We start from the raw sequence: 26,880 nt of genomic DNA on the forward strand, positions 1-26,880 counted from the left end.
GGCAGAAGGCTCATGCGAGGGCTGTGAGGGTGGAGGAGGATGCCTGTGCCGACGCCCTGAGTGCAGTCGGGCCCAAGCACCTCATCTACGCTTGGCGGTACGTGGACCGGGTGCACGCTTCCAGCAAGGAGGAGTACATGTTGGCACCGGATCACCACACTGGTGAGATTGCGCTCGCCTGCCGGCAAGCCGCCAATCAACACCTCGCGAGTTGCGAGGCTGAGGAAGAGGCGCTGTGTCGGTGCGCTGGGAAACGGCCGCGCACCAGGGCACTTGTGGCGCGCCACAAGCGCTCCTGCGAGCGTCGTGGCTTTTAGGAGGAGTATAATTTTTGTTTCGTAAGGCGATCTCATTAGTTTTGGGACGCAAATGATAAATCCCGAACATTCAGGAATTTTTAGCGTCCTTAATTAAGTATGTAAAAGGTAAAGTTTGGAAACGTTGTGTATTATTACGCATTTTGCAAGTACATGCATATAGCACAAACTTTACTATATACTATCAGACTACACTTCTCCCTCGATATATGCTTGCAGACTGTGCTACTCCCTCCGTCCAGGTCAATAAGTCATCTTTGGTTGCGGACGGTGACCAAGAAGGAGGGAAGACTTGTACACCTAGACGAAGGGAGTACTACTATTACTTATGTACGTGCAAATGCATGTTTTAACATTACGATGCGGTTTTTGTAAAAGTAGAAAAACAACACTAGTCAAGCTTGTGAAACGATTCAATGCAAAACAAATGCAAAAATGCTCGTTTGATTGTTTACTTTTAGCTTCCTTCTCTGTGGTTATTTCTCTGTCGTACTTTGTACAGAGCATCTCACTGGTTGGAAAGGCCTGCAAATTCCCAAACCGCTTCCTACACCCTGTATCGAATTTTTTGCCTAACAAGTTGTGCCGTGCAATTGGAATTCCAACTTGAGTACTACTACTAGTAGGAGTACCAGGGGCCAGTTCTTTTAGGCTTCTAGATTAGTAATCCCATAAGTACTACCTTCGTCCTAGTGTATTGGTCCCCATTGTAATCCGTGTCAAATTTTGATCATAAATTTAACTAATGAAATGTTAGTGCATGTCACATGCACTACTCCATCCGTCTAGGTGAGTAAGTCATCTTAGGCTGTGCACCGTGACCAAGGAGGAGGAGAAAACGAGAAATGTTAATGTTTATTTGCTAATTAATAGTATTGCATGCAATGAACTAACCACTGCATGTCGTGTTTGATATCTCAAGTCATTAAAAGCATGCACACTCTTTATCTCTTATTGGTTGATATGTCAAGAAACAAGAAACGAGGTAGAAGTTAATGCACCGCGCCTAAGTGTTTTGGGATTATTTGGTTTTCGTAAGATGACTTACACACCTAGATGCACCGTGCCTAAGTGTTTCGAGTAATATTTTATCAGTTATATCTTTGGTCAAAATTTAGCACAAATTACAATGGTGAGGAATAAACCAGGACGGAGTAGTAGTTTAGAAGCCCAAATAAATGAGTGATGTGCCTTATTGTTACTCTCCACTGTGACTAGTCTTGTGGGAAAAGCTGGGGAAGCCGCCAAAAGAACTGGCCCTAGGAGTAGTAGCTAGGGATCGAGTGTGGGAGATGAACCAGAGAAAGTAAATGCAGAGAGATGAAATGCAAAAAAGACGGAGGGATGTGATGGTTGCTTGTCCGTTTATTTTACCAGGCCATTTATTACTGGGAGTGGTTGGGTTTTGTGATATGACGGCTTTACTGCCGCGCCACGAGCGGGGTGAGAGGTGAGACTCCCGTGCAGCGCCGCCCTCTACCCTTGTACTACATTGGTCATGGTTTATTAGTCCCCCATTGAATTTGACTGAAGATTTAACTGACAAAATGTTAGTGCATGTCGACAAAAACTATATCATTGGATTCGTATTTGAACATAGTTTTGAATGATATAATTTTAGGTGACATGCATCAGTATTTATCGTACTATATATAATGTTAGTTCAATTTTTGGTCGGACTAATCTATAGTAGTAAGGTGCCCGTGCGTTGCACCAAAGTGTGAAATGCATTGATCGGGGAGTTGTTCAATTTGACAAAGGATGTGGGGGTCATCTCATGTGTAACGGGCATCGATAGGTTTCTTCGGATATTGCAGCGTCAAGAACTTTCCCAGGAAAAAAAGTTGACTAATATTGGAGGATTGTTTTCACACACACAAAAAGGTTCGGTGGATGTCCTTCGAGCGCGACAGGGTGACGCACTGTTCGATAGACCGCGCGGCCGCGGTTCACGCGCTTGCACAAGATTCTGTATCGTGGCTGTGGTACTAACTTAAAAAAAAAGCGCTACATAGGTCTAATGTTCACGTGTACTAGTACGGTTTTCTTTTAAGTTTGACCAACCTCATATAAAACTAAATTAAGCTCCCATACGCGCACTCATCAATATGCCGCCGCCGGTGTTGCGCATGCCGGCGCCTGCCTGCTCCGGACAACAATTTTTCGCCCATCACCGCCGTGTCGCCGCCATCCCTGTGCCATGAAGCCGAAGGCTCGCCCGCTCACGTCGTCTGCAGTCCCTCCTCGCCGTGCCGCCGGGCTGCCAAGCACGCGAGCAGCTGGTGGAGCCGCGTCTATGTACGCAGCGTACGAAGAGGAGGACGAGCGCGTGCTCCAGCACGCTGGCGAGGAGGAACTAGCGTGTCATTGTCGTCTCCGCCCGCGCGGAGGAGGCGCGCATGGTGGTTGTCGCGGTGGAAGCCGGTCGCACGCGCGTCGAGCTCACAAACCGGGTGCGGACGCGGAATCTACCTTCGAGACCTTGAATGCCACGTGGATCCTGCAATCTGAAGGAGCAATTTGGGTCAGTCGACTTATGTGAGCCGTTTGATGCAACATGGATGGCTAGAAGGGCTTCTTCCACCCCTTCTAATGTTTTCTTCCTTCGCTCCGTCGAACTTCTTTCACAAATCGACTGACCCAAATTATACTACTAGTACGAACGTATTAAGTACAGTAGGAACACGAAGGTACGAGCAGTAGTACCAACTGCAAGAAGAACAGTAGTAAGACATAGTACTAGTACTACTATACATACTAAAGAGTTCAAATAACGAGAAAGAACATAAACATAGTTCTGGTGGGGCCTCAGCACAACACACCCTTGAAAATAAACTAAGCAACTAGTCCGCTTGACACTGCAGTAGAACTAGCATGAGCGACGACACTGCCACCTACTCGGAGTCTGAGTCCACGTCCTCAACTTCGTCCTCGTCCCTCTTCCTCTTCCTCTTTGCTGACACTTCTTTGCTTGAACCGGACACTGGGCTCTGCTTCTTCCTCCAACCCATGTAGATATTTAAACAAAGGTAGGCATCCATTGTTGCGTACAGGATGTGATCTTCATCTAATGTCTTCGACTCCCATGCATGATGAAACTCGTGATGAGGTTTCTTCAGTTTAGCATACGAAGGATCAATCATGGCTGCTACCAGGGTCAGCATTGAAGGTTGAGAGGAGGACACCAGGCTTGCCTTCTGGAGATCGAAGGGGTGGCCTACAATGAGACCTATCCGACGCAGGACATCCCTGTCGTTCTTAAAGCCTACAGTAACAAATTTCACTCTTTTGTCCTTGAGGAAGTTCTTAAAATCCTGGCACTCAATGTCGGCATGGCATATGTGGTAGACCAAGCAAACATTATGTACGCAAACCTGGATCACGGCGGGCTTCTTCCTCTCTTCTTCCTTTAGATCCTTCTCTCGTCCCAGGACTGTGGTGTACTCAACATCTAGCCCAGCGACCCACTCATTCGTTGAACTGTTGAACATGCGTAGGAAGCGAGCAAGCCATGCTTTCACCGTCGTGGATCCACGTGTGTAGATGACAATGAACTGATCACTGGTGATGGCTCTAACCTGGTACTCAGCAGCGACCATGGAGATTTGGGAGGCCATGGATTTTGGAGGAGGGTTAGGAGAAGTTGAACTGTTGTACCCTGCAAAAACTGGGAGCGAACTAATGTGAAAGGACGGGATGACTGGGAGCGAATTGTTGTGAGGTAGAAGATGGGGACGAGTAGGGCATGCGAACGGCGTGGGGTTGCTGGCTTGCCCGGTGGAGAAACGGCTACAAGCCCCCAAAGAGTTCTCGAGAACTATGCGGGACCCACTAGATGTCATGTCTACTAGACCCATATCGTAGGCCTGACGGTATAGTTTCTGCCTGTTCACACGCCATGCCGGCGCGTGGATGTAAGTTCACTTAATTCTGTAAACCGTCGCGCCTCCCACGACCTTTGCCTCCCTCGCGCGGTCGCGCCCTTTGAGACTTCGACTGGCTATAAATGAGCAATTTGTTTTGCATACTCCGCATGCATGATACTCCCTCTGGTCCTTTTTACTCCCGTCAACCGTTTGCAAAGTGTTTGGCCAAATATATACTTTTTTGAACACCACCTTATATTAATTAACTAGACACACCACTACACTCATTTGATACAATATTCACCACACAGGGCGGTACGTTATTTACAAGAATACCATCTAATCTATTGTCAAAGCTATACTTAGAGATTAAGTGTGCCACCTTACTGGCCGAACGGCTAATCTTTGACAATTGAAGATTGTTGATCAACTTCGAGATGCTCAACGCTTTCATCTTCAGGTCACGCATAGCAGACTTGTCATAGTCCCCCGATGCAAGAGACGCTACCACAAAAGCGCAATCACTCTCTAAAATTACAGGATTATGAAGAGAAATACCTATGTAGAGACCGGCAATGCAAGCCCTAAGCTCCGCTTCCTCCACGCTTTGATAGGCATCAATGAAATCCCACGACCAAATTTATATTAAAAATATCAATATCTACAATACTGATTATAATGAGTATAAGAACTACGTTTTATAATGAGTGTAAAAATATTGATTTGACATTGTGAATGTTGATACTCCCTCCGTCTAGGTGTGTAAGTTATCTTAGGCTGTGCACCATGACCAAGGAGGAGGGGAAAATGAGAGACATTAATGTTTATTTGCTAATTAAATAGTATTGCATGCAATGAACTAACCACTGCATGTCATGTTTGATAGTCTCAGGTCATTAAAAGCATGCACACCCTCATCTCTTATTGGTTGATATGTCAAGAAACAAGAAACGAGGTAGAAGTTAATGCACCGCGCATACGTGTTTTGGGATTATTTGGTTTTCGTAATATGACTTACACACCTAGCTATTAGAGTACCACTACCTCCCTTCTAGTTTAAAGGGCTCGACTCAAAAATTTCACCTACTCTTAGCAAGATAGTAGAGGCGGTGGAATAGTTTTTGAAGTCTGCAAAAGTACTCAACTAATGTTGTCGTTCTTCACAAAAAATGTGTTTACCAATGCATGCATGAACACTAGTTACTCTAACCCCCCTCTCTTCTTTAATTCTTTGCCACATCATCATGTTTGCTATTCCCGTGTGCATGATACCACCTAAGATACCACCATGATGGATAGCCTTAATCATCGCATGCAATAATTTAGTGCACCTTGAAATATGAACATGTGTGGGGCGTGCATGTTTTTAATGACTTGAGACTATACCTAGCCCGGCATGCAAGATGACTTATTATGCACCGTTCCCCATACCTGCAGGAAGCCCGTTCGTCTCCAAATCTTTTCCTCTCCATGTGTGGAAACAATATGCCTGCCAAACTCTCCTTCTCCCTCCAGCAGTCCCACCACTCCACCCCGTGTGAAAAAATCTGCATGCATGACTCTCCTCCCCCCACGCTTGTCCAATCTGTTGTGACCAGCAATATTTCCACCCCTTCGCTCCCCCATAATTTACTCCAACAAATATGCCCACGTAGCTTTTACTTAACTTCAGGTGCATTGGGTCACTGACATAAGGGCCCAGCAGTGTACTGGCCCACATGTCAGTGACGCAACTGGACCTGCAGTTAAGTCATTGCAGCTCAGTCCATATCTTATGTAGATGTGCCATTGCTCGCTATAAATATTGCGCCTCCCAGGACATCGCTATCTCCTCCCCCTCACATTCACGTTCATCGCTATCTCCTCCCCCTCCCTCTCACGTCGACCACCATGGCATCGCCCCTCCCAAGCCCTAGGAGCCCCTCGCTGCACCGCGTGGACGATCACATGTCGCCGTTCTGTTCCTCACTGCCACTAGTCGAGGAGGCCGCATCGGCATTCCGCTCCTTGCCGCTGCGCAACACATCACAGTTCTGTTCCTCGCCGCCACTAGTCGAGGAGGACACGTCGGTGTTCCGCTCCTCGCCGCGACGCGTCGAGGTGGACGCGTCGGTGTTCCCAATCTCGCCAGCACGCGCGTCGGAGGACGCTTCGGCTCCCTGCTACGAGGAGAACACCGCGCCGCCCGCCGAGCCCCCTAGCCTTGAGGAGCTTTGGAAAGAAATGGATGTCGCCTTGTGGGAGGTTTTGCCTCCAGCAGAGCGCGCCAAAATAGAGGCGGAGAAGAAGGCCGAGGAAGAGAAGTGCACCGCGCAACAAGCTTTCTGGGAGATCTATGTCGCGTCCGAGAGAGTCAAGAAATTGGTTCTTTGGCAGAAGGCTCGTGCGAGGGCTGTGAGGGTGGCGAAGGACGCCCGTGCCGACGCCCAGAGTGCAGTCAGGCCCAAGCGCCTCATCTACGCTTGGCGGTACGTGGACCGGGTGCACGCTTCCAGCAAGGAGGAGTACCTGTTGGCGCCGGATCACCACACCGGTGAGATCGTGCTCGCCCGCCGGCAAGCCGCCAATCAGCACCTCGCGAGTTGCGAGGCTGAGGAAGAGGCGTTGTGTCGGTGCGCTGGGAAACGGCCGCACACCAGGGCACTTGTGGCACGCCACAAGCGCTCCTGCGAGCGCCGTGGCTTTTAGGAGGAGTATAATATTTGTTTCGTAAGGCAATCTCATTAGTTTTGGGACGCAAATGATAAATCCCAAACATTCAGGAATTTTTAGCGTCCTTAATTAAGTATGTAAAAGGTAAAGTTTGGAAACTTTGTGTATTATTACGCATTTTGCAAGTACATACATATAGCACAAACTTTACTATATACTGTCGGACTACACGTCTCTCTCGATATATGCTTGCAGACTGTGCTACTCCCTCCGTCCGGGTCAATAAGTCATCTTTGGTTGTGGACGGTGACCAAGAAGGAGGGAATACTTGTACACCTAGACGGAGGGAGTACTACTATTACTTATGTACGTGCAAATGCACGTTTTATCATTATGATGCGGTTTTTGTAAAAGTAAAAAAACAGCACTAGTCAAGCTTGTGAAACGATTCAATGCAAAACAAACGCAAAAATGCTCATTTGATTGTTTACTTTTAGCTTCCTTCTCCGTGGTTATTTCTCTGTCATACTTTGTACAAAGCATCTCATTGGTTGGAAAGGCATGCAAATTCCCAAACCGCTTCCTACACCCTGTATCGAATTTTTTGCTTAACAAGTTGTGCCGTGCAATTGGAATTCCAACTTGAGTACTAATACTAGTAGGAGTACCAGGGGCCAGTTCTTTTAGGCTTCTAGAGTATTAATCCATAACTACTACCTTCGTCCTGGTTTATTGGTCCCCATTGTAATCCGTGTCAAATTTTGATCATAAATTTAACTAATGAAATGTTAGTGCATGTCACATGCACTACTCCATCCGTCTAGGTGAGTAAGTCATCTTAGGCTGTGCACCGTGACCAAGGAGGAGGAGAAAACGAGAAATGTTAATGTTTATTTGCTAATTAATAGTATTGCATGCAATGAACTAACCACTGCATGTCGTGTTTGATATCTAAAGTCATTAAAAGCATGCACACTCTTTATCTCTTATTGGTTGATATGTCAAGAAACAAGAAACGAGGTAGAAGTTAATGCACCGCGGTAAGTGTTTTGGGATTATTTGGTTTTCGTAAGATGACTTACACACCTAGATGCACCGCGCCTAAGTGTTTTGAGTAATATTTTATTAAATCTTTGGTCAAAATTTAGCACAAATTACAATGGTGAGGAATAAACCAGGACGGAGTAGTAGTTTAGAAGCCCAAATAAATGAATGATGTGCCTTATTGTTACTCTCCACTGTGACTAGTCTTGTGGGAAAAGCTGGTGAAGCCGCCAAAAGAACTGGCCCTAGGAGTAGTAGCTAGGGATCGAGTGTGGGAGATGAATCGGATAAAGTAAATGCAGAGAGATGGAATGCAAAAAAGACGGAGGGATGTGATGGTTGCTTGTCCGTTTATTTTACCAGGCCATTTATTACTGGGAGTGGTTGGGTTTTGTGATATGACGGCTTTACTGCCGCGCCACGAGCGGGGTGAGAGGTGAGACTCCCGTGCAGCGCCGCCCTCTACACTTGTACTACATCGGTCGTCGTTTACTAGTCCCCCATTGAATTTGACTGAAGATTTAACTGACAAAATGTTAGTGCATGTAAAAAAACTATATCGTTGGATTCGTATTTGAACATAGTTTTGAATGATATAATTTTAGGTGACATGCATCAGTATTTATCATACTATATATAATGTTAGTTCAATTTTTGGTCGTACTAATCTATAGTAGTAAGGTGCCCGTGCGTTGCACCAAAGAGTGAAATGCATTGATCGGAGAGTTATTTAATTTGACAAAGGATGTGGGTGTCATCTCATGTGTAACGGGTATCGATAGGTTTCTTCGGATATTATCTCATCTCTATAGCTCACAAACATCCGGGTGGAATAGATAAAAAGGTATCTTTTGCATACAAAAGCGTTCAACGGTTCAACCTGCATCCAAAAGTTGTGAAGAAATAACACTTATTGTGCTTTGCAAGAAATGATCTTTAAGAATTAGTTTTTGAGTATCGATTGTTATACATGTTGGCTACAGATGACATGGTACTTTCTTATAGTCCACAGTTGGCTATACTATTAAGTAATATTAACCATGCCCTTATACACCTAGATGGAGGGATTAAATCAGGATGACTTGCAAGGGGGAAGAGGAGATGTAAGAAATGGTTCATCGTAAGTCTTTCACCAGTACTGTAGTAAAAATTCATACATGGAAGATTCTAGACTAATCCATAAACGGATACACTTTTATTCATGCGCGATACTCCAATAGAGCAAGATCGTGCATGGAAGTCTCCACATGCTTAGACAACAAATTACATTGAGCGAAGACTAATGATCAACATTTAACTTGATAATGCGTATTTTTTAGAAGAACGGGGAGGCTCCTCCCCGGTTCCATTTTGTGATATGAAACCCAAAGTGTCTTACATCAGCTCACTGAGAGGAGCAGTTCAAAGGTAGGACTGCGGCGAAAGCCACTCAAGTTTAACGACAAGCTGACAGAATCAAATGCGGCAAAGACACGAGCCATAAGCGCCCACACACACACTACATGTTTTCTAAGTGCACTTGATAATGCATATGTCCAGGTGAACCTCATTGGAGTCCCCGTGCACCGAGTCGGCGGGTAAAGGATGGAACAGATGCCATGGGTTTTCCAAGTCCACATTGGCGGGATAGTCCCAGCTCCCCAGAGTCCAAGTCCGTCCGATGAGGCCGGTGTCACCGCCCACGCGACCCGGAGGGGTAGTAACATTGACCACGTACCCGTACATATGCCTCGTGTCAGTGTAAGCGTCAGCGGCGAGCCCCCTGATGCACATTACAGAGACGGGGCGGCGGCCTGCGCGGGCCTCGCCGGTGCCCACAATCAAGAGGAAAAGGCTGCCGTCCTCCTCCGAGACTATCAGGCGACGGTGATCCTCCAGCAACTCCGGCATGGTGAACCAGTAGCACGTGTCGTACTTGATGTTCTCCGCCAAGGGCTAGCAGTGACTGATGCACGCATACGTGAGGTGATGCACCATGTCCGCCGGCGAGGCACAAAACGGCATCGGGCACTCATAGCAATGGACAAAGGGCTCCTTGGAGGCATCGACCAGGCCGTCCATGAAACGGGAGTGGCTATAGGGGACGTTGCGCCAGTTGAATATATGAGCAAGTTACTACGAGATTTAATCCGAATAAGCACAAAATAAATCATGGCGGCTATAACATAGATGAAATTAATCATGTGGACTAGGATAGTAGTAGGATACAGAGTAGAAACATGAATTCTACCACGATTTCAAACAGGAAGGACAGAAACACATATGGTGGAACGGGAGCAGCACCGTTGGCGTTGAGGTTGTTGCCCATGTCGTTGAGGAAGAGGTTGCCGAGGTCGGGGAAGAAGTCGTCGTCGGTGAAGTCGTGGCTGCCAGCAGTCGCGAGAGTTCACTCCCTAGATTTCAACAGCGCCCGCCGAATGGAGCGCAGGAGGGAGTGGCTGTAGGGGACGTTGCGGCCGCCGAATGGAGCGCAGGAGTAGCACACGAAGCAGTAGATGGTGTCCTTACTAGTACTCCCTAGTCTCTATCTATCTATATATATATATATATCTACTCTTATAGAAAACCGAGTTGGTGATGATGGTATGCCTGCCATCTTGTAATATAGACCATCCGATCTATATCTGATGGATAGAAAGCCAACTATGGCAATTTTACAAAAGATACCCGCACCTCTCTCCACATTTACAGATAAGGCCTTACCTCGTGCTCCTCCCTATGTCTCTATCTCTACTACTTTTTTATAACAAATTGAATAGTGATGCGTCGTCCGCTGCACGCCCGGCTGAACACGCCTCCTGGCCTCCATCATCACCAACTGAGTCTTTTATAGGAGTAGGAGTAAAAAACGAGTTGGTGATGATGGTGTGCCGTGCAATGCACAAGCATCTTGCTATTTTTTGTGCATATAAGTCCAAACACCACGTAGACACGGTCTTTGAGCACGGTTTGTAGTCGTTCCACGATCGGGAATTGAAGTTTGTAACTATTTTAGATTAGAATATACTACTCCTCCGGTGCTAGTAGTAGAGCAGAGTCCTACTCTACTACTCTACTCTAGCAAGCTAGGGCATAGTACTGTAGTAGGTACTGTAGGGAGTACAAGTACTGTGATCACTCAAGCAAGTTGTCTGGCATCGATATGACCCTACGCAGCTGGTATGTGTCTCGTAAGTCAAGCGGCGTGTTGTAGTCATCATCACCTGTCCACTTCCCGCAGCACATATTCGCTTCTCCATCTTTGTCCGCACATAATCTCGTCCAAGCTTCCATCCTCGCTAAGGCGCCTCCCCCCCTCGTCCGAAACCCAAGCACTAACAATGGCAGAATCGAGCAACGTCCGTCGAAAGAGTGGCTGGAATTCGCTCCCCACAGAGGTAATTAAGCTCAATGTTTCGCGTGTGGACAATCTCAGTACCATGCCGCTCGCCGCGTGCTCATCTGGGCTGTACCGTTTACTCAAAGCCCTCAGGCCGGAGCTTTTTAAGCCAGCTCCTTGATTGCTGATGCCGCCTGATCTTCAGAAACGGCATGTCACGCAGCATAATGATCATAGGGTGGCGAGCATCAACCCCCTTCACTGCGATCCGATCCCCGTCAACCTCAGCTACATTAATGGTATGTACTGGTTCGGCATGAACACGTCTTGGATGGTGCTCATCGACGGTCGCGGCAGCTGGATGCTCGTGGAGGTCTACACCCGGCGATTGATCCCCCTTCCTTCGATTAACACTGCACTGCTTTGGCACCGCGGCCCAGAATACTCGGAATCTTACAGTAGCCAACATGATACCAAGTTTGATTTGCTCAAGGTTGTAATCTGCCAAGTGCCCACAAGATCTGCGAATTATAAAGATTTCAGGCTATTTGTGTTCTTCAATCGCGGTCTCGCCTATCTGATAGGTCACTGCGGTAGGTGGATAAATCTGCACGTCCATCGCAGGATCATACATCCTCCATGGTTCTCTGATGCCATTGAACACAAGGGCTTCATTTACACTGTCGACTCCTTCTATGGCTGGACGTATTGCTGGCCTACTCCAGTCATCGCTACAAATGGCTGTTGCAGCAGTATGTTACTTTCCTATGATATCATGATGGCTTTCTTATATTACTGTCAACATTTACTGAAAAAATATTCATGCTCATAACATGCTGTTCTTAAGATTGACTAAATCAAGAGCCCTTTTTTTATTTGACTCCAACTTGATATGATGTTATAGGCCGCCTGGTGTCCCTACCCTTCCTAATCCCAGAACCTTTCAAAGAAAAGCGGCATGGCAGTTGCGGGTGGTTCCTGGCTCGATCAGACGATGGCAAAAGATTGATGATCGTTCGCACGTACCAGACGTGTTGTTTCGCAGAATACAATCACAGTCACTGCAAGGGCTTTGAGCAGGATCGCAGCTTCTCTGGGCCTTCATGATTTTTTGACTGGAGGCTCGTAAGTAGCCTTGGTACACGCTCTCTGTTTGTCGGACTGAATTATCCGATTAACCAGGAGATAACCGACGGCAAGGATCATGATGGCAGCGCGGTTTCGTTCATTAGGAAAAACTGTGTGTACACAACATACCATGCGTCTCTGCATGCACCATACCCTGATATGTGCCGCCACGCTGTGCAACCCAAAGTAGGAGAGAGGGTCGCAAGTATCAGACTTCGACCTGCTAGCTGGAGTTTCCCCCGTCAGGCACCCATCTGGTTCAAGCCGTCAGCCAGTCTCCTCAGCTTAATAAATAGTAATGTCTAACTGAGCCAGTTAGTTAGATGCGTACACTTGGTGTAGTAGGATCTTTATTTAGTTTGATGCATACACTTGTTCTTTTTTGGTAGCCCTTTTGTAATGATGGCTGATGTTTGGTTTAGAAGAGAGAGCTGCGCCTTCACTCTTCTGGCCTGCTTACTGCTTCTGTTGCACCCCCAGCCCTGGTTGCTGCTGCTGCTGTTTTCAATGTAGTATATTTCGTCTGTTGGTTGAATAAATGAGTTGTTAGAACGACAAACACAATGTTTTGGAAGTCGTTGCACGGTTCGATCCTTTAGTGCCCCGTACAATACGTAGCTCATACTATTTTTCGTACGGAACACATTTTCCACTTGTTGATAACATGCAGCCCACTGATAAAGGCCCAATAGAGAAGCCCATAATTAACTGGAAGGGAGGCTCTCACATGAATCCGGCCCAGGTACATGCTCATGGTCCCCTAAACATAAATAAGTAAATAAATAAATAAAGCTAAATGCTCATGCACCAGTTCTTTGGGAAAATAGGTAGCCTAGTATTTCTTTTTGAAGAATACCCAAGCTAGGCCTATTTGTTTTCTCCGAATTACTGGGCTGCAAATCTTTCAAGGCGAGGAGGGATGCATTCCGTCCTGGTCAAAGAGTATGGTCAATGTCTGTTAAAAGTAATATCAAAAGGGGTTGAAAATTCCAAAAATTTTATAGCAAATGGGATATTAGTTTTTTTTTGAATTTTGTTCTGCACTGATATCTTATATGTATTTCATTGGATTTAACATGACATAGTACTAATTTATTTTTAAATTTGTTTTAGTATGGCTATTTATTTTTGGATTAAGAATATTCCATTCCCCAGCAAAAATTCCCACATATTTAGTTAATTTTTTGACCCTGGTACTACCAGCAAATGGCCGGCAATTCTAAAAATGGGAAACGGGCGGCTGACTTGTTTACGCAAGGCTTGGTCAGTGAACACACGATCCTAGCCACCGTGCTTCTTCAATCTCTGATCTTCCTGCTCCAGTCGCCTAAAGTAGCGCCGGCGGGACTGCCTGCTCCCTCCTCTTGTTGCCCGCTGTGATGCCGCGTAGGCTTCCCCGGCCCACCCTACTCCCTCCGCTGTCCTGGCCGCACGCAATCAACTGCCTCCTTATTACGCGAAAAAAAATGATTCCTCCCACTGACATCTGGGGCGCACCGGTTGGGAGGCTGACCTGTGGGCCTACGACATTGACGCGTATGCAGGGCTTGTCAAGTTAGTCAACAAACGATTCTAGCAGCAGTAACTGTTGGATTTGAATCGAACGGTCCTGCTGCTTCTTCAATCGCTACTCTTCTTGCACCAGCCGCCCAAACCAGCGCCGGGGAGACTGCCTGCTCCTGCCTCCAGTGGCTGGCTATGCTGCCGTTGAGGCCTCATCGCCCCCTACTACTACCACCGCTAGCCAGGCCCTGCGGTGACGGCAGCCTCACACCGCAGCCGAACCAGTGAACCCTCGTACTCCTCTCCGCGTGGGCATTCACTGCCGTGTCTTCCCCGGCTCCGCGTCATCCCCTTCCTAGGCCTCGCTGTCGTCCACCGCCTTGGTGCTCTCGGCGCGGTGTGGTCAACGTGGTCAATTACATTCCATCGGAAGAGTGTTGTACATGGAGAGGCTGACAGCTGGGTCCACGGCCACAGCCTAGTTTTTTTGTGATTTGCCAAGTAAGTCGCTTTGTCAGGCCTGTTGGGCTGCAAATCTTTCAAGATGAGGAGAGCTTTCATTCGGCTGGCCGAGAAAATAGCCCATCAGTAATGAGAAATGGGATGTACATTTTTAAAACACATCAAACCGGCAATTAGTTTCAAATATCTTTTTTTTCATTTCGAGATTTTAAATTACATTAATTTTTATGCCTGGAGAATTTGTTGGATTTTATATTGATATACATTTATTTTTAAAATCAGTTTGAATGTGAGAATTTGTTGGATTAAAAATAGTTTGGACCGCATCGAAATATGCATTTCGTATAAGTTTTTAACCGTGGTCACAATATGGGCTGTAATGCTAACAAAAAATATGGGCTCCAAAAAAACCTTAAGAATTAGCAAATGGGCTGTAAATTATTAAAAATAATGGCGGATGGGTTATATTCTGTTTTCCACAGATTTGAGGCTTTCCTAAAAAAAGGTTGACGCACAAGCAGTGACTGTTGGATGGCCATCCAACGGCCGTCGTGCTTCTTCAATCTCTGCTCTTCCTGCTCTAGCCGCTCAAACAAGCGCCGGCGGGACTGCCTGCTCCCTCCTCCTTGCGGTCGGCTCTGACAGCTCGAACCCACCAACTATATCTTCGTACGCAAGGAAGTGCCTCCTTATTACGCACAAAAAAAATGAATACTCCCCCTGTTAGCTGGGACCCAGTATAGTGGCAGGCTGACTTGTGGGCCTACTAAGTTGACGGGGACGGAGGGCTTTGTCAACTTAGTCAATATGCACGATTCTAGCTCCAGTGACCGTACAATGTCCATCCAACGGCTGTAGTGCTTCTTCAACCTTTGGTCTTCTTGCTCCAGCCTCATGCTCCTGCCTCTCGTGGCCGGCTACGATGCGGCGGAGGCCTCACCGCCCCCTACTACTCCCACCGCTGGCCAGGCCATCTCTCTACTCACCCACACCCCATGTTATTCTGCGGCGACAGCAGCCTCACACTGCAGCGAACCAGTGAACCATCCTACTCCTCTACGCGTGGGCATACACTGCTGCGTCTTCCCCGGCTCCGCGTCGTCCCCTTCCTAGGCCTCGTCGTCGTCCACTGCCCTGGTGCTCTCGGCACGGCGTGGTCAACGTGGTCAAGGAACGGCTTCCATCGGACGTGGACTGTACGTGGAGAGGCTGACAGCTGGGTCCACGGCCACAGCCTAGTTTATTTGTGATTTGCCAAGTAAGTCGCTTTGTCAGGCCTGTTGGGCTGCAAATCTTTCAAGATGAGGAGAGCTTTCATTCGGCTGGCCGAGAAAATAGCCCATCAGTAATGAGAAATGGGATGTACATTTTTAAAACACATCAAACCGGCAATTAGTTTCAAATATCTTTTTTTCATTTCGAGATTTTAAATTACATTAATTTTTATGCGTGGAGAATTTGTTGGATTTTATATTGATATACATTTATTTTTTAAAAATCAGTTTGAATGTGAGAATTTGTTGGATTAAAAATAGTTCGGACCGCATCGAAATATGCATTTCGTATAAGTTTTTAACCGTGGCCACAATATGGGCTGTAATGCTAATAAAAAATATGGGCTCCAAAAAAACCTTAAGAATTAGCAAATGGGCTGTAAATTATTAAAAATAATGGCAGATGGGTTATATTATGTTTTCCACAGATGTGAGGCTTTCCTAAAAAAAAGGTTGACGCACAAGCAGTGACTGTTGGATGGCCATCCAACGGCCGTCGTGCTTCTTCAATCTATGCTCTTCCTGCTCTATCCGCTCAAACAAGCGCCGGCGGGACTGCCTGCTCCCTCCTCCCTGCGGTCGGCTCTGACAGCTCGAACCCACCAGCTATATCTTCGTACGCAAGGAAGTGCCTCCTTATTACGCACAAAAAAATGAATACTCCCCCTGTTAGCTGGGACCCAGTATAGTGGCAGGCTGACTTGTGGGCCTACTAAGTTGACGGGGACGGAGGGCTTTGTCAACTTAGTCAATATGCACGATTCTAGCTCCAGTGACCGTACAGTGTCCATCCAACGGCCGTAGTGCTTCTTCAACCTCTGGTCTTCTTGCTCCAGCCTCGTGCTCCTGCCTCTCGTGGCCGGCTACAATGCGGCGGAGGCCTCACCGCCCCCTACTACTCCCACCGCTGGCCAGGCCATCTCTCTACTCACCCACACCCCCTGTTATTCTGCGGCGACAGCAGCCTCACACTGCAGCGAACCAGTGAACCCTCGTACTCCTCTACACGTGGGCATACACTGCCGCGTCTTCCCCGGCTCCGCGTCGTCCCCTTCCTAGGCCTCGTCGTCGTCCACTGCCCTGGTGCTCTCGGCACGGCATGGTCAACGTGGTCAAGGAACGGCTTCCATCGGACGTGGACTGTACGTGGAGAGGCTGACAGCTAGGTCCACGACCGTAGAAAGGAAGTGCCTTCTTATTACGCGGAAAATAATTATTCCTCCACCTGACAGTGGGGACCCACCGGACGGGCCACCATATTTCGCAAAAAAAAACGTTCCCCCCCTGACTGCTGGGACCCACCAGCTACAACTTCGCACGCAAGGAAGTGCGTCCTGGCAAAAAAAAATGATTCGCCCCCCTGACTGCTGGGACCCACCAGCTACATCTTCGCACGCAAGGAAGTGCGTCCGGGCAAAAAAAACCATTCGCCCCCCTTACTACTGGGACCCACCAGCTACATCTTCGCACGCAAGGAAGTGCCTGACAGTAAGGACCCACCTAGTCGAAGTGTACGTAGCGTTGTCATTATGGTCGCGAACGTGTACGTACATATATACTGGTGGATGTAGAGGTGCGCACGTGTCGTAGTAGAGGCGCGCACGTAGCATGTACACATACGTACAGCGGCGAGGGTGCAAGAAAGAAAATACGTCCACGTACGTACATACAGGCAGGGTCTCGAACGCCTACTCGCGCATACGTACATGGCTGGGTCGGAACGGAGAAACAGCATCGTCGTCGTGTTCATGGGGAGCCAACCGGCTGGGTCGGGACGGAATGCGTGGTCGTGTTCATCGGCAGGGCTTGGACGGAACAGGCGATGGAAACGAGGCCTGGCGTACCGCACACGAAGGAAACGGACTACATTCGGAATGGGGTCCTGTTGATCGGGAGGGGTGTGGCGTACCGCAAAACGGAGGAAACGAACCTCCTACAGTCGAAATGGGGGTCCTGTTGATCGGGAGCGGTGTGGCGTACCGCAAACCGGAGGAAACGGACCTCCTACGGTCGAAATGGGGGTCCTGTTGATCGGGAGGGGTGTGTCCTACCGCAAAATGGAGGAAACAAACCTCCTACGATCGAAACGGGGGTCCTGTTGAGTGGGAGGGGTGTGGCGTACCGCAAAACAGAGGAAACGGACCTCCTACGGTCGAAATGGGGGTCCTGTTCATCGCGAGGGGTGTGGCATACCGCAAAACGGGACTCCACGGGATACTCTTCATCTCCACCGTCGACCTCCTCCAGCCTCCATGGGCTACCGTCGACCTCCTCCAGCCTCCACAGGCTCCTGTTCATCCAGCCTCCACCGTGCGCTACTCCACCGGGTATTGTCCAACCACCCCTCTACCGTCTACTGTTCATCTAGCCCTCCACCGTCTACTGTTCATCCAGCCCTCCACAGCACGGGGTCCTATTCAACCACCCCTCCACCGTCTACTGTTCATCCAGCCCTCCACACCACGGGGTCCTGTTCATCCAGAGGCAATGCCACAGCTCACTGTTCATCCAAATCCCCCCTCCCCCTGCAACGCTCACTGTTCATCCAATCGATCGGCTTCAGTTAGCAGGAGTAGCGAAGGAATCGCTCCATCGAGTTCAGTTAACAGCCATCAATCGATCGCTCGGGTTCAGTAACGCGTAGCCTGCAGTGCAATCGCTCGGGTTTAGTTAGAGCCAATGCCTCGCACGTGTACGAGAGAAACGCGCATCGCTCGGCCCCCGACCTCCCACCGTAACCGGCAACTCCCCGAAATTTTCCTCCCCCTCGCTTCTACCACGGTTTTTTCCATCATAGACGGCCCAAAGAATGTCATGCAGCTGCATCTCTGGCCCGCCCAGGACGAAAAGCCCATTTTCTGTCATGATTTTTTGTCATAGAAGTAGGAGCCCACCACATCTATGATGATACCAGGTTTTGTCACAATTATCGTCATAGAAGTGTCATATGTATGACAGAATTTTTTTTCGTTCGGCCTTACCAGCCGCTATCTGCCTCGCCTGCTGGATCTCCTCGCGAGCCCTCTAGGACTCAACTCGGGCCTCCTTAACATCCTGGAGAGCCTTGGCGAGTTCAGGTTCTTGGTCCGAAGTCTTCTGCTCCAAGGACTCGCACTTGGTGATGGCTTCCTTGAGCTCTTACTCGACTTCGGCCACCTGAGCTTCATGTTGGCTACGGGCAGTTTGCGCCGCCTCCAACTCCTTAGCCGCCTTGTCAGCGGCTGCTTTATTCGCCTCCACCTCCATCTTGGCTTGGGAAAGCGCGCCTTTGAGGGACTCAACCTCGGCTGCGCCAACTATGATCATAATCACAAAATCCAGTGAGTTAAAGACTCACCATACATATCAATTCTGATATATAAATTCTGCATACCTTGTGTCTCCTCGAACCGCTTGTTGATGCGGTCGAGATCCTCATCGGCCACTCGCAACTTCTGATTAAGCTCGGAAACCTCTGCGGCCTGGGCAGTAGCCATCAACATGGATGCCTGTCACACACATTGCATAGTATATTAGTGTCTGAATTATCTAGGGATCCTCTGCCCGGATTGTTCTAATCCGAACAGAGTCTCAGGGGGTACTGTCTATACACAGGTTTAACCTTTGCATATAATAAATTTGTTTAGAACATTACGTCGCATACCTCAAAGCCCGTTAGTAGGCTGTTGAAGGCTTCATTCATTCTGCTTTTTGCAGACTGAACCTTTTCCATAACCGCACCCATCAGAGTGTGGTGCTCCTCCATGATAGAAGCGCATTGTAGTGCTTCCTCCAGAGCATGAGCAGCCTCCGGATTAACGGAGGCTGCTGATGGAGCTGATGCTCCTCCCCCCTTTGTCAAAGGGGGCTGCGCATCCCTTCCGAGAGCTGCATTGGCCTTTGGAATGGTGTGCGGTGGGGTCCCGGACTGATGGGGCTCCCCGTTGTTGGTGGTCCTAGGGGTCGCCTCTCCCAGGTCTTCGGCGACCGACGTGTCAACCTCAGGCGCCTTCTCGTCTGCCCCTCCTTGGCCAGGAGGGGTCCTTCAGGATAGCACCTCGGTGTCCTCCATGCAATAGGCGAGGGGGCTCGCGATGGCACGTCGCTCTCCTCCTGCTCACGCGGTAGGGAGTTCCCCTCCGACAAGGGGGTGTTCGGAATCTCACGGGGAGGTCTGAAAAGCAAACACTAATATAACTTACATGACGGAGGCAGGTAACCGGAAACTGGACAAGTAAGATTTCAGATACTTACGATTTGGCCAGGGGCTTCACCCTGGGGGATCTCTTAGGGATGTGTTCGGACTCTGAGTCCGAACTGACCGAAAGGTTATCTTCCCCCTCTTCGGTGCCGCCCCCTCTGGGTCTTCGGAGGTCGTCCTCTTCTTCTTCCTCCCCTTGCGGGGGGAATCACTTTCCACCTCTTCCTACTCCTCTTCCTTGTCTCCCTCATGAGAGGAGACGATCTCGGTCTCTCCGGACACAGTGTCCAAAGGGCCTCTGCGGCGGAGGCCGCCCTTGGGCTCCTTGCCCTTCTTCTCTGGCGCCTGGTAGGGCGTCAAGACCAGCATATCCGTCAGCTGGGGAGTGGTTGTTCTTCTAGCAGCTGAGCCAGACTGTCGATTCGCTCCGCCTTTGCTGTCAAGCCCTATCAGGAAGTGAGCTGATAAGATTTCTATTGATTAGAGCATTGACCGAATATGTCTTCGGAAAAGTTAATAATTACCTATGAGGCCAGATTCTTGATGTCGAGCCCGATGTCCTCGGTCTTCATGGGCCAGCTCTTGTGGGCCTTGAAGAGCAACTTCCATATCTCTTCATGTGTAGTGCCAAAGAAGCGCTTCAGGGTCCGCGGCGCCTCCGGATTGAACTCCCACATGTGGGAGGCCCGGTGTTGGCAGGGGAGGACACAGCGGAAGAGCATGATCTGCACCACATTGGTGAGACCGATGTTTTTTCGCAGCACATTGGTGATGCGCTTCTGCAACATCTGCACCTCTGTCTAGGACCCCTAATCCAGGCCCTTAGCGGTCCACGAAGTGAGCCTTGTGGGAGGTCCGGATCTGAACTCCGGAATTGCTACCCAGTTGGCGCGGCGGGGTTCGGTGATGTAGAACCATTCCTGCCGCCAGACCTTGACAGTCTCGATGAAAGCCCCTTTGGACCATGTGGCGTTGGGCAACTTGATTACCATAGCCCCGACGCAGTCCGCATGCTGTCCGTCGACCACCTTAGTCTTCACATTGAAGACTTTGAGCCACAGGCCGAAGTGTGGTGGGATGCGGAGCAGAGCCTCACACACGACGATGAACGCCGATATGTGGAGAAAAGAATTTGGGGCTAGATCGTGGAAATCTAGCCCGTAGTAGAACATAATACTGCGGACAAAGGGGTGGAGGGCAAACCCAAGCCCTCTGAGGAAATGGGGGAGGAAGACACCCCTTTCACCAGGCGCCAGAGTGGGGATGACCTGGTCCTCGTCGGGGAGCCTATGCGCAATGTTTGTGGCTAGGTACCCCTTGCTCCGGAGTTCCTTCACATCCTTCTTCGTGATGGAGGAGGCCTCCCACTTTCCCTTGGAGCCTGACCCGACCATGGCTGGAGAGGGTGGTGGCGGTGAGGAAGACGAGATCTTTTTTGGGCGCTGGAGCCTGGAAGATTGGAAGGCAGAGGCTGGAAGCAGGTGCGGGGAAGAAAGGTGGAATCTTTTGCCCTCTTATAGGCGGTGAAAATGCCACCCATCCCCCACTTAGGCCTTAAAACTCGCCTATTACCAATGAGAGTGTGCACCATGATCGGTTCGGTTACCCAAATCCCATTGATGAGAATCCCGTAATAAGTGGGCACGATCTCTTTTTTGACAAGACGGTCCAAGGGGCTCGACCTCGAAACTCGAAACGGGGAGTGTAGAAACGGTTCAAAATACTAAAGAGTCAAGTCTGACACTTCGCCGGAAAAAGTTGTCAGTAGAGACACTACTATTTTTTATATTTTACCTTCGCGGCTATAGGTTGTGTTAATTATACAGAGCCGGATACAGTTCTTTCATAAGGGAAAGGTAATGTATGGTATTCAAGGAGAGGAACCCGCCTCGCAATGCCAAAGACAACCCGCATGCCGAACACGTCGTAATTGAAGACTAGTTCAGGGGCTACTGAGGGACTCCTGGACTAGGGGGTCCTCAGGCGTCCGGCCTATCCGATATGGGCTGGACTGATGGGCTGTGAAGATGGAGGAAGATGACCACCTCCCATGTCCGGTTGGGACTCTTGTATGCGTGAACGGCAAGATTAGGTGTTCGGATATGCTATTTCCTTTCTATGTGAACCGACTCTATACAACCCTAGGCCCCTCCGCTATCTATATAAACTGGAGGGTTTATACCGGAGGCAACATCATAAGATTCATAGGCTAGACAAGATAGGGTTTAGCCATTACGATCTCTAGGTAGATCAACTCTTGTAACCCCTATACTCATCGAATATAATCAAGCAGGACATAGGGTTTTACCTCCTTTAAGAGGACCCGAACCTTGGTAAACATTGTGTCCCTTTGTCCATTGATCCTCAGATGCACAGCTTGCCCCCCCCTACCCGAGATCTACCAGTTTTGACACCGACACCAAGGAATGAGGCAATATGAATATCAACGCCCACAAACACCTTTGTGTTCTACTCGTGATGTCATCTACGCATAGACGCTTAATAGGACTTTCACAAAGCACACACCTTGACAAGATTTCGAAGGAGTTCAAAATGGATCAGACAAAGAAGGAGTTCTAGCCTGTATTGTAAAGTGTGAAGTTGAGTAAGACTCAAAAGCCCGACCACGGCAGAAGATAGAGAGAATGAAAGTCAATCCCTATGCCTCAGCCATAGGTTCTCTAAAGTATGTCATGCTATGTACCAGACCTGTTATGTGCCTTTCCATGAGTTTGGCAAGGGGTTACAATAGTGATCCATGAGAAGATCACTAGACAGCGGTCAAAATTATAATTAGAGGACTAATGAAATATTTCTCAATTATGGAGGTGATAAAGAGTTCATCGTAAGGAGTTACATCGATGCAAGCTTTTTCACTGATCCAGATGACTCTAAGTCTCAATCTGGATACATATTGAAAGTCGGAGCAATTAGCTAGAGTAGCTCCATGTAGAGCATTGTAGACATAGAAATTTGCAAAATACATACGGATCTGAATGTGGCAGACCCGTTGACTAAACCTCTCTCACAAGCAAAACATGATCAGACCTTAGTACTCTTTGGGTGTTAATCACATAGCAATGTGTACTAGATTATTGACTCTAGTAAACCCTTTGGGTGTTGGTCACATGGCAGTGTGGACTATGGGTGTTAATCAAATAAAGATGTGAACTATTGGTGTTAAATCACATGACGATGTGAACTAGATTATTGACTCTAGTGCAAGTGGGAGACTCAAGGAAATATGCCCTAGAAGCAATAATAAAGTTGTTATTTTATATTTCCTTATTATTCATGCAAGAATTGTATTAACTGAAAACTTAATACATGTGTGGATACATAGACGAAACACCATGTCCCTAGTAAGCCTCTACTAGACTAGCGTTCGATGTCGATTTGGTATCATATCAGTTATGTGGTTTGGTGACCGAATGCTGTTCGGAGTTCCAGATGTGATCACGGACATGATGAGGAGCCCCGGAATGGTCCAGATGTAAATATTGATATATAGGACGATGCTATTTGTTCTTCAGAATGGTTTCGGAATGCACCCAAAAGTTATCGGAATACTGGAAGGGGTTCCGGAGGCGCCGGGAGAGTATTGGGCATTAATGGGCCAAGTGGAGGGGAACACACTAGCCCACACGGGCTAGTGCGCCCCCCTTAGGACAGCCACACCCAATAAGATGGAAGGAGGAGGCGCCACCTCCTCTTACCCGGAAGGGAGAAAGGAAAGAGAAGGGGCGCCTCCCCCCTTTCCTTCTCCCTTGTGCATTATATGGAAGGGGGGGCGCACTGATACGTCTCCAACGTATCTATAATTTATGAAGCATTCATGCTATATTATTATCTGTTTTGAATGATTATGGGCTTTATTATACACTTTTATATTACTTTTGGGACTAACCTATTAACCGGAGGCCCAGCCCATATTGCTGTTTTATTGCCTGTTTCAGTATTTTGAAGAAAAGGAAATCAAACGGAGTCCAGACGGAATGAAACCTTCGGCGGCGTTATTTTTGGGAAGAATATCACCCAGGAGACTTGGAGTTCATGTCAGAAGAGCCTCGAGGAGGCCACGAGATAGGAGGGCGCCCCCCCCCCCTACTGGGAGCGCCCCCAGTCTCATGGGCCCCTCGAGCACCTCCCGACCAACTTCTTTCGCCTATATAAGCCTGTGTACCCTAAAAACATCAAATATCTAGATAGATCGGGAGTTCCGCCGTCGCAAGCCTCTGTAGCCACCAAAAACCTCTCGGGAGCCCATTCTAGCACCCTGCCGGAGGGGGATCCCATCACCAGTGGCCATCTTCATCATCCTGGCACTATCCATGACGAGGAGGGAGTAGTTTAGCCTCGAGGCTGAGGGTATGTACCAGTAGCTATGCATTTGATCTCTCTCTCTCTCTCTCGTGTTCTCTCTCGTGTTCCCTCTATGCCACGATCTTGATGTATCCCGAGCTTTCCTATTATAGTTGGATCTTGTGATGTTTATCCCCCTCTACTCTCTTGCGATGAATTGGGTTTTGCCCTTTGAAGTTATCTTATCGGGCTGAGTCTTTCATGAGAACACTTGATGTATGTATTGTCGTGCTTATCTGTGGTGACAATGGGATATCATGTGCCACTTGATGTATGTTTGGGTGACCAACTTGCGGGTTCCACCCATGGACCTATGCATAGGGGTTGGCACACGTTCTTGACTCTCCGGTAGAAACTTTGGGGCACTCTTTGAAGTACTTTGTGTTGGTTGAATAGATGAATCTGAGATTGTGTGATGCTTATCGTATAATCATGCCCACGGATACTTGAGGTCACAATGGAGTATCTAGGTGACATTAGGGTTTTGGTTGATTTATGTCTTAAGGTGTTATTCTAGTATGAACTCTATGATAGATTTAGCGGAAAGAATAGCTTCATGTTATTTTACTACGAACTCTTGAATAGATAGAACATAAAGGATAACTTTGAGCTGGTTTCGTACCCTACCATAATCTCTTCGTTTGTTCTCCGCTATTAGTGTCTTTGGAGTGACTCTTTGTTGCATGTTCAGGGATTGTTATATGATCTATCTATGTTATTATTGTTGAGAGAACTTGCACTAGTGAAAGTATGAACCCTAGACCTTGTTTCCGACCATTGCAATACCGTTTACGCTCACTTTTGCCATTAGTTACCTTGCTGTTTTTATAATTTCAGATTACAAATACCTTTACCTACTACCCATATTGCACTTGTTATTTGGTTGCAGGGTTGTTTGAGAGAGACCGTCTTCATCCTACGCCTCCTACAGATTGATAAACCTTAGGTCATCCACTTGAGGGAAATTTGCTACTGTCCTACAAACATGTGCACTTGCAGGCCCAACAACGTGTACAAGAAGAAGGTTGCGTAGTAGACATCAAGCTCTTTTCTGGCGCCATTGCCGGGGAGGCTAGGTAAATGGCACTCACACCCGGTCAACTAAGATTTTTTTGGCGCGGTGAGTGCTGGAAGGTATATATTTAGATCTTGCAATCGAATATTTTTGTTTCTTGTTTTATCACTAGTTTAGTTTATAAAAGAAAACTACAAAAAAATGGAATTGAGTGTGCCTCTTATGCTTGATCTTTTTAATATCTTTCGTGAGAATGATGGAAAGGAAAATTGTGCTCAAGTGCTAGAAGTAGAATTATATAGAATGCTTGGCATGAAATATGTGAATGATGAGCATGATTGTAATGTTGTTAGTGTGAATTCCTTGAATATCCATGATGCTAATGATATGCAAAGCCACAAGCTTGGGGAAGCTATGTTTGATGAATATGATATTTTTTGTTCCCCAAGTTTTGATGAGTATATTTATTATGATGAAAGCATGCCTCCTATTTATGATGATTATATTGATGAAAGTAGGTTTGGAAGAGTGCCAACTTTAGGAAGTAGTGATCCCACTATTTTGGAGGATGTTGAATCTTATTGTGATGAACATGAAAGTGGATTTGGAAGAGTGTCAACTTTATTTAGTGATGATTCCACTATTTCGGAAGAGGTTCCAATTGATTATGAGAACAAAGTTGCTATCTATGATGATTATTGTGATGACTTGTATGCTATTAGGAAGAATGATAACCATGAAACTTGTCATCATGATTTTAGTTTTCAATTGGATTATGCTTCGCACGATAATTATTTTGTTGATGATACTCTCACTATTCCGAATGAGAAGAATTTTGCTTATGTGGAGAGTAGTAAATTTTCTATGCTTGTAGATCATGAAAAGAATACTTTAGGTGCTGGTCATATTGTTGAATTCATTCATGATGCTACTGAAAATTATTATGAGGGAGGAATATATGCTAGTAGGAATTGCAATAATATCAAGTGTCCTCCCTATGTGCTTAAAATCTTGAAGCTATGCTTGTTGTACCTTCCTATGCTAGTTGATTATTGTTCCCAAAAGTTGTTTTCACACAAAATCCCTATGCATAGGAAGTGGGTTAGGCTTAAATGTGCTAGTCATATGCTTCATGATGCTCCCGTTATGTTTCAATTCTTATCTTTTATGTGAGCATCATTGTCATCATCATGCCTAGCTAGAAAGGCATTAAAGAAAAGCGCTTGTTGGGAGACAACCCAATATTTACCCTTAATGTTTTTGTGTGTTCACATGATTATGCTACTGTTTTAATCATGTTTTATAGCTTTTGTTTCAATAAAGTGCCAAGTAGAGCCTTTGGGAAGACTTGGGTGAAGTCTTTATGATCTTGCTGTAAAAAACAGAAACTTTTGCGCTCACGAGAATAGCTGCCTTTTTTTAATGGAGAGTGATTTTAGGTTGATTCGTTTTGCAGATGATTAATAGACAAATTCCTCAGGTCCACCAAGTTATTTCATAATTTTTGGGGTTCCATAAGTATACGTTTGATACAGATTACTACAGACTGTTCTGTTTTTGACAGATTCTGTTTTCATTGTGTTGTTTGCTTATTTTGATGAATCTATGGCTAGTATGTAAGGGTATGAACCATAGAGAAGTTGTAATACAGTAGGTTTTACACCAATATGAATTTATAATGAGTTCATTACAGTACCTAAGTGGTGGTTTTATTTTCTTATACTAACGGAGCTTACGAGTTTGGTGTTGAGTTTTGTG

This window comes from Triticum aestivum, chromosome 7B (assembly GCF_018294505.1).
Source record: "Triticum aestivum cultivar Chinese Spring chromosome 7B, IWGSC CS RefSeq v2.1, whole genome shotgun sequence".
In the NCBI taxonomy this organism is placed as follows: Eukaryota; Viridiplantae; Streptophyta; class Magnoliopsida; order Poales; family Poaceae; genus Triticum; species Triticum aestivum.